General features: G+C 39.0%; 1 long non-coding RNA gene across 1 annotated transcript; it reads right to left on the bottom strand.

Annotated features, from left to right (window-relative positions):
- Positions 1-6,662: 6,662 nt before the first annotated feature.
- Positions 6,663-9,283, bottom strand: LOC147577964 (uncharacterized). Its single transcript, XR_015254167.1, has 3 exons — positions 9,222-9,283; positions 8,356-8,469; positions 6,663-6,782 (listed from the first exon to the last, which is right to left on the bottom strand). It is a non-coding gene; the product is annotated as an uncharacterized LOC147577964 (long non-coding RNA).
- Positions 9,284-9,722: the final 439 nt, after the last annotated feature.

Raw genomic sequence — 9,722 nt, 5'->3', positions numbered from 1 at the left:
ACAAGCATCATAACGGCAATAAATTCATATCTTTCAGTACTCACTCTAAACATCAATGGACTCAATGCTCCAATTAAAAGACATAGGGTAACAGAATGGATAAGAAAACAAGATCCATCTATATGCTGTTTACAAGAGACCCAATTAATTTAGACCTAAACCACCTTCAGACTGAAAATAAGGGGATGGAGAACCATCTATCATGCTAATGATCGACAAAAGAAAGCCAGAGTAGCCATACTTATATCAGACAATCTAGACTTTAAAGACTGTATCAAGAGATGCAGAAGGGCATTATATCATAATCAAGGGGTCTATCCACCAAGAAGACCTAACAATTGTAAACATTTATGCACCAAATGTGATAGCACCCAAATATATAAATCAGTTAATCACAAACATAAAGAAACTCATCAATAGTAATACCATAATAGTAAGAGACTTCAACACCCCACTCACAGCAATGGACAGATCATCTAATCAAAAAATCAACAAGGAAACAATGGCTTTGAATGACACACTGGACCAGATGGACTTAACAGATATATTCAGAACATTTCATCCTAAAGCAGCAGAATATACATTCTTCTCCAGTGCACATGGAACATTCTCCAGAATAGACCATATACTGGGACACAACCCAGACCTAAGTAAGTACAAAAAGATCGAGATCATACTGTACATATTTTCAGACCACAATGCTATGAAACTTGAAATCAACCACAAGAAAAAATTTGGAAAGGTAACAAATACTTGGAGAACTGAAGAACATCCTACTAAAGAATGAATGGGCTAACCAAGCAGTTAAAGATAAAATTAAAAAGTATATGGAAGTCAATGAAAATGATAACACCACAACCCCAAACCTCTGGGACGCAGCAAAGGCAGTCATAAGAGGAAAGTATATAGCAATCCAGGCCTTCCTAAAGAAGGAAGAAAGATCTCAGATACACAACCTAACCTTACGCCTTAAGGAGCTGGAAAAAGAACAGCAAATAAAACCCAAAACGAGCAGAAGACAGTAAATAATAAAGGTTGGAGCAGAAATTAATGCTATTGAAACAAACAAACAAACAAACAAAAAAAAAACGGTAGAACAGATCAATGAAACCAGAAGCTGGTTCTTTGAAAGAATTAACAAAATTGATAAACCACTAGCCAGTTTGATCAAGAAGAAAAAGGAAAGGACCCAAATAAATAAAATCAAGAATGAGAGGAGAGATCACAACCAACACAACAGAAATAAAAACAATAATAAGAGAGTATTATAAGTAATTATATGCCGATAAAATGGGTAATCTGGAAGAAATGGACAAATTCCTAGAAACATATACACTACCAAAACTGAAACAGGAAGAAATAGAAAATTTGAACAGACCCATAACCAGTAAGGAACTCGAATTAGTAATCAAAAATCTGCCAAAAAAACAAGAGTCCAGGGCCAGATGGCTTTCCAGGGGAATTCTACCAAACATTTAAGGAAGAGTTAACACCTATTCTCTTGAAACCGTTCCAAAAAATAGAAATGGAAGGAAAACTTCCAAACTCTTTCTATGAAGCCAGGATTACCTTGATTCCAAAACCAGACAGAGACTCCACTAAAAAGGAGAACTATAGACCAATTTCCCTGATGAAGATATTAGCCAACTGGATCCAACAATAGATTAAAAAAAATTATTCACCACGACCAAGTGGGATTTATACCTGGGATGCAAGCCTGGTCCAATATCCGCAAAACAATTAACATGATTCATCACATCAATAAAAGAAAGGACAAGGACCATATGATCCTCTCAATAGATGCAGAGAAAGCATTTGATAATATACAGCATCCTTTCTGGATAAAAACCCTCAAGAAAGTAGGGATAGAAGGAGCATACCTCAAGATCATAAAAGCCATATATGAACAACCCAACGCTAATATCATCCTCAATAGGGAAAAACTGAGAGCTTTCCCCCTAAGGTCAGGAACAAGACAGGGATGTCCACTCTCGCCACCATTATTCAGCATAGTATTGAAAGTCTTAACCTCTGCAATCAGACAACACAAAGAAATAAAAGGCATCCAAATCAGCCAGGAGGAGGTCAAACTTTCACTCTTCACAGATGACATGATACTCTATATAAAAATTCCACCAAAAAACTGCTAGAACTGATTCATGAATTCAGCAAAGTGGCAGGATATAAAATCAATGCACAGAAATCAGTTGCATTCCTATACACCAACAATGAAGTGACAGAAAGAGAAATCAAGGAATCGATCCCATTTACAGTTGCACCAAAACCCATAAAATACCTAGGAATAAATCTAACCAAAGAGGTGAAAAACCTATACACTGAAAACTATAGAAAGCTTATGAAAGAAATTGAAGAAGACACAAAAAAATGGAAAAAGATTCCATGCTCCTGGATAGGAAGAACAAATATTGTTAAAATGTTGATACTACCCAAAGCAATCTACATATTCAAAGCAATCCGTATCAAAATAACACCAGCATTCTTCACAGAGCTAGAACAAATAATCCTAAAATTTGTATGGAACCAGAAAAGACCCCAAATAGCCAAAGCAATTTTGAAAAAGAAATCCAAAGCAGGAGGCACCACAATCCCAGACTTCAAGCTGTACTACAAAGCTGTAATCATCAAGACAGTATGGTACTGGCACGAGAACAGACACTCAGATCAATGGAACTGAATAGAGAACCCAGAAATGGACCCACAAACGCATGGCCAACTAATCTTTGACAAAGCAGGAAATAATATCCAATGGAATAAACACAGTCTCTTCAGCAAGTGGTGCTGGGAAAACTGGACAGCGACATGCAGAAAAATGAACCTGGACCACTTTCTTACACCATACACAAAAATAAACTCACAATGGATGAAAGACCTAAATGTAAGACAGGAAGCCATAAAAATCCTCCAGGAGAGAGCAGGCAAAAACCTCTTTGATCTTGGCCGCAGCAACTACTTACTCAACACATCTCTGGAGGCAAGGAAAACAAAAGCAAAAATGAACTGCTGGGACCTCATCAAAATAAAAATCTGCACAGCGAAGGAAACAATCAGCAAAACTAAAAGGCAACTGACAGAATGGGAGAAGATATTTGCAAACGACATATCAGATAAAGGGTTAGTATCCAAAAGCTATAAAGAGCTTCTCAAACTCAACACCCAAAAAGCAAATAATCCAGTGAAGAAATGGGCAAAAGACATGAATAGACACTTCTCCAAAGAAGACATCCAGATGGCTAACCGACACATGAAAAAATGCCCAACTTCACTCATCATCAGGGAAATACAAATCAAAACCATCATGAGATACCACCTTACACCTGTCAGAATGGCTAACGTTAACAACTCTGGCAACAACAGATGTGGGTGAGGATGCGGAGAAAGAGGATCTCTTTTGCATTGTTGGTGGGAATGCAAGTTGGTGCAGCCACTCTGGAAAACAGTACGGAAGTTCCTCAAAAAACTAAAAATAGAACTACCCTATGACCCAGCAACTGCACTACTAGGTATTTATCCAAGGGATACAGGTGTGCTGTTTCGAAGGGACACATGCACCCCCATGTTTATAGCAGCACTATCAACAATAGCCAAAGTATGGAAAGAGCCCAAATGTCCATCGATGGATGAATGGATAAAGAAAATGTGGTATATATATATATATATATATATATATATATATATATGTATATATATATATACATATATATATATATATATACAGTAGAGTATTACTCGGCAATCAAAAAGAATGAAATCTTGCCATTTGCAACTACATGGATGGAACTTGAGAGTATTATGCTAAGTGAAATTAGTCAGTCAGAGAAAGACAAAAATCATATGACTTCACTCATATGAGGACTTTAAAAGACAAAACAGATGAACATAGGGAAGGGAAACAAAAATAATATAAAAACAGGGAGGGGGACAAACCATAAGAGACTCATAAATATGGAGAACAGAGGGTTACTGGAGGAGGTAGGGGGTGGGGATGGGTTAAGTGGGTAAGGGGCATTAAGGAATCTACTCCTGAAATCATTGCTGCACTATGTGCTAATTTGGATGTAAATTTTTAAAAAAATAAAATTATTTATATATATATGTGTATATATATATATATATATATATAATCACTCTGAGAGTGATAGTTTGGTCATTTGTTTGAAAAGGTTGCTCTGAAAATAACATATATATATATATATATATATATATATATATATAGTAGGCAATAACTTTGTTTAGACTCAGTTGTTTCTGTAAATGAATGGAATATTCTGTGAATGACTGGGAATAAACAGTCGGACATGTTACATAGTTCGGATCATATGCCCAAGGCATTTTGCTGCCATCTGGTGACAGTGTACCTAAAACTTACAGTCAAATTTTGAAAGCGCTTCAAAACACGAACTGCAAACCTAACCCTCTGAATTACAGTAGGTCTCGTGGCACTTTTTGGCCTAGAGACAGATGCTGACCTTACAATCTCAGGAAATTCAGTTGCCAACTAAAGGCAGAAATTTGAGAGCCGAACTTACCAAGCAAATTCAGAAAATACCTCAAGGAAAAATCAACTATCTTTTGTTTCTGGTTACTTGCCACATTCTAAAACCTAGCCCGAGGCAGATGTGGCTAAGAGTTCATCCAGCAACGGGTATAATTATTCTGGGATGGGACAAGTGAACGTGAGGAATGGGGGAATCTGGCTGAAGTGGGCTTTGTGACGTCAGTGTGAAAAGCAGGGGCTCAGGAGGTAGGAAGACCTAGCTTTGACTCCTACCATCATCATCACTTACAACCATATGACCCAAAGTAAATTTCTGATCCTCAACTCATTTTCTTTTTTAATGTTTATTTCTTTTTGAGAGAGAGAGAGAGGGAATGAGCAGGGCAAGGGGCAGAGAGGGGGGCAGAAAGAGAGGGGGACAGAGGATCCGAAGCAGGCTCTGCACTGACAGCAGAGACCCCAACGCAGGGCTCGAACCCACAAACTGCGAGATCATGACCTGAGCAGAAGTTGGACGCTTAAACGCCTGAGCCACCCCAGTGCCCCTCAACTCATTTTCTGATCTATAAAATATGAATAGCACTTATTTGGCAAGGTGACTAGGAGAAAATGTCAAGTTCAGTCCATTCCACTCCAAAGCATGTTCCCGTAACACAAAGGAGCTCCCACGTGACCAGCATTAGGGCAAGGATGTTGTTATTGTGCACATGTTGCACTTCTCCATACACAATTTTTTCCCACACTGTTATTTTCAGTGCCTGATTTACACAGTGTGAGATTTTTCAGTATGTGGCATTCTCACAGGCGTGTCTGTCCTTAGCTAACCACCGCCCCCGCCCCAAAATAGCTCTCTTCCCTGTCCTCCAGAAACAGAACTAAAATCCAGTAATAATAATAATAGCTCACTTTTTTAGTATTAACTGTGTGCCATACTCTTTTCTAGGTGTTCTATTTATATTGCCGCATTTCATCAAATCTAAGATACCGCCAGTTCTAAGACGCATCATTATTTTACGCACTAAGAGAGAAAACGCTATGCCATTTAAGTTATAATACCATGCTTTCTTATCACATTAAATTTTTATCGAACAGGTATTGAAAGAGTTTTCTTTGATTTTTAGTATATATTACTCCTGTGCCTACATTAAAAGGAAATAAATTTGTGAAGCGAGTAAGTGAAATAAATACATAAAGTTGGTGCTAAAACTTCTTTATGTTCAGAGTCTGACTCTTCTGAATTACATTTTGACTCAGGGTTGTCAATTTACATATCTACAGGCAATTTACAATTTATTGCCTTCCATGCCATTATGAGCACTAAAATACAGCATGTCTTAAAGGATGCGATGTGATCTAAAAGTTCTGGGCTTTGACTTGAGGTTTACAAGTATTTATGTGTACCTGGCTTACTGTGGCTCCCTCTTCAGGAATGCTGCTGAGGACATTTTATTTACAGTCTTCCCCACCCCTCCGCTCAACCATTTCCTTCCTGGGAGTTAAAATAGCACTCCACTATTATCTCCAAGATCATCTTCTGACCCACTGACACCCATTCTGCAAGTTTTGTTGTGTAAGTTTTTGATATTTGCAAATACACATTTAATGATTTTATCGCTACCGCCACCTGGCCAAGAAAGATTGCAAGCTGTCTGTCATCGACTTCGAGAAATACTCCATTTTCAAAGGTCTAAAACATGGAAAAATGTGCATCAAAAAATCAGTAAAATGGGCAAGATATTTAATCCTTACAACAACCCTGTGACAGAAGTCCCACTATTATCTTCATTCTGTACATGAACTTAAAGCACAGAGAAGTTAAATAACTTGCCCGGGGATCACAGAGTTTATCAGTGGAGCTAAGGTTCAAATCCGGGAGTCAGGCTCCAGAGCCTATATTTTTAAGTACCACTCTGCTTCCGGGTTCTATTCCTATTTCACCAAAGTTTTGCTCTAAAATATCCAAGGAGCAAACATTTACGCTATTCTCCCAAGTTACGCTACATGGTGCAGATCATAATCAGAAAACCCCAAGGCCAGCTGCTAGGTTTTAAAGAATTTGGATATCCATATGGAAGGCCACTGGCAAAACTGCCTTTATTTACCATATCTTACAAATCAGAAATGTTTGTTCATTTTCCCCCCTACTTGTACTCTTACCTGGTTACATTTTCCTTGAGGTAGCCACCTCTCTCTCTCCAGATCCAGCATTCTCCCCATTGTTCTAGCCTGGAGAACAGTGTAGCTTTGGAAAATGGAATTCCTGCATCTGGGGAAAGACAAGGGTTAAGTCTGATTGTATATAACCTTCCGGAAGCTCTAGTGCTGGATCTAGGGATCAGGGATGAGCTGAGAAGAAAAAGGTCATGCCTGCCAAGGGATTCAAATTACCACTATTTAGTCTTGGATGAAACACTCTCCCTGAGACATTTGGACTTGTTTTCTGATGGGAACCTTCAGATAATGTCTATCTTCCCCAACGAAAATGTAAGCTGTATGAAAGCAAGAGCCATGTTGCTTTTCTCGCCATTACACCCCCAGCATCCGCAACACTATGTGATGCACTGCTATGTAAAAACTAAGTAAAAACTGAAATTATCTTTAAACACATTTTCTCAGTCATGTTTGCTTTCTTTTATTTTATTTTTTTCAGTTTTATTTTTGTTTTGAGAGAGACAGAGACAGAGACAGCGCAAGTGGGGGAGGGGCAGAGAGAAGGAGAGAGAAAATCCTAAGCAGCCTTTGCTCTATCAAGCACAGAGCCCAATGCGGGGCTCGAACCCGCGAAACTGGGAGATCCTGACCTGAGCTGAATCAAGAGTTGGACGCTTAACCAACTGAGCCACTCAGGCACCCCTATTTGCTTTCTAAATCAAGACCATAAGGAAGGGAAATTTTTAGATACACAGACTGCCAAGAACTTAAAAAAAAAAAAAAAGTAGATGGAATAAGAGATTCCTCCAAACTTTAGTCAACTGAATACACTAAAGGTTATCAAACTTGCTTACCCTTCCAAGCAGTCAAAAAAACTCTGAAATCGTGCTGTCTACATAGACATTTTTTATTACTGTAACATACACATCCACTCTCACTCGACCAACTTTCCTGACTGCCTCTTACAGAAACTTCAGAAGCCAGAGATAAAGTCAGCTTCTGGAGCTGACTGGGGACAGGGGGCTAGAGACACCCTAAACACAGAGCAGACACTTCATACTACTGGTCATCAGGAGTGAGGCCAAGGACTTGAAGATAGGGCTAGGATATGATATTCTTTGCCTTTGGCCAAGTTTCCCTATAAAGTTCTAAGGGGAAAAGCATTTTGCATGTCATTCAAATAGAAAATTGTTTGCCTATCTCATAGTCCATTGGTATAAGATAAAGACAGTGCAGCAATCAAAAGATACTGAGAAAGAAAAATCTAAATTCATCACACTTTAACTATAGAAGTAGCCTAAGATCCCTGGATCACAGAACTAGAAGTTATATAACTACCGTTAAGAGTTACCATCTGGGGGCGCCTGGGTGGCGCAGTCGGTTAAGCGTCCGACTTCAGCCAGGTCACGATCTCACGATCTCACGGTCCGTGAGTTCGAGCCCCGCGTCGGGCTCTGGGCTGATGGCTCAGAGCCTGGAGCCTGTTTCCGATTCTGTGTCTCCCTCTCTCTCTGCCCTTCCCCCATTCATGCTCTGTCTCTCTCTGTCTCAAAAATAAATAAAAACGTTGGAAAAAAAAAAAAAAAATTAAAAAAAAAAAAAAAAAAAAAAAAAAAAAGAGTTACCATCTGACTGTTTATGAGCTGAGTTACACGCCTTGACTTGGAATTATCTTGACTGGCCCTCACCTGTGTGTATCCTGTTTGGCATCTCCTCTTCATGGGAATTCTGGGAAATGCAAGAGCCATGAATCTGTCCCTTGTTCCAACCAAAGATTAGCATTAGGTTTGAGGTTCTGAAGACTGTTAATGGGAAATTCAAAGGGGGTAAGGAATTAAAACAAGATTGTCTGAAAAATCAACCCTCTCTCTTTCTTTCACTTGCTCTCACTTTCTGTTTCTCTCTCTCCCTCCTCCACCATCTCCCCAACCCCACCTCGCTCTTCAGTGCTTCTCAAAGTTTTCCACTGAAATACTTGTAGAATGTACATGTCCACAGACTCCTACAAAGGGTCTGGAGAAAAAGATGAAGGCACCTGCTATAAACAAAGTTCTCATGAAAATCTTTTATTTTATCTTAGAATTTGGTGCAAAGTTTGAAGTCGACCTTAATAAATCTGTTTTTCTTAAATAAATATTTTCTGCCCAGGAAGATGTGCCATGGCACACTGCTGCCTATCTTTGAAGATTCAGTTGCACAAAATTTGAGAAGTATGTTCCCATATCTATAAAGAACTCTAGCTATGGTTCCTTTAGCACAGTAATTGGTCTATCTTTTGAACAGCGGGTGTTCAATACATGTTTGTCTGGTGAATGGATATCATTTGGAAAGGTGACCTTTAGATCTGGGAGGGGGAAAAAAACAACAACAACAAGTTGTTCTTGACCCAACTTAAGCAAGCCCAAGCATTTCAGCAGTATTACATATAAAAACAAAATGAAACAAAGCAAAAACAAATACACCAAACTGGAATTCATTTAAAACCATGTTTTTGGAACCATCCCAAAGGCTTCCCTACCCAGATACAAAGCAAGCAAAATGTATTTATTAGTACCTCTTAAATATGCTCCAGTCAATGCAGAACCTGGGCCATCGAGATGGGTGGATTCTGAGTCTAGGAATAAGAATCAAAAAGGAAGAAGCCTGAAAGTCACTATTAGCCCTGCTCTGGTCCTACTTCTGTGCCACATATTTATTCTTCTCCCTTTCTGAGTTTGGAGCAAAGAGAAATTAGTGGTTTCCCCAGGCCCATGATCTCATGGGCCAGAGGGTGAGGATGAATTCCTACAGTCCACAGGGAACTTTTTCAAAACACACATATTTGTCTTAAGTCAAACCCTCCAACATAGAGGTTGGAAAAACTCTCCAGGTTTTCATCTGATGAAACTCTTGGTTAGGAAGTTAGTGCCTACTGGCCATTAGGCTGCAGGCAAACTTTATTCGGGATACACCAAAGGCAGCCCAAAGTAAGAGGCACAGCAATGGAAATTTCAATTCCCACTCGTCCAAAGTCCTCATCCACACCCACCTCATGTATAAAGCATTTTCTAATGAG

Source organism: Puma concolor, chromosome C1, assembly GCF_028749965.1.
Source record: "Puma concolor isolate L17-30 chromosome C1, mPumCon1.1.hap2, whole genome shotgun sequence".
NCBI lineage: Eukaryota > Metazoa > Chordata > Mammalia > Carnivora > Felidae > Puma > Puma concolor.
This window is presented reverse-complemented; position numbering and strand designations above follow the sequence as displayed.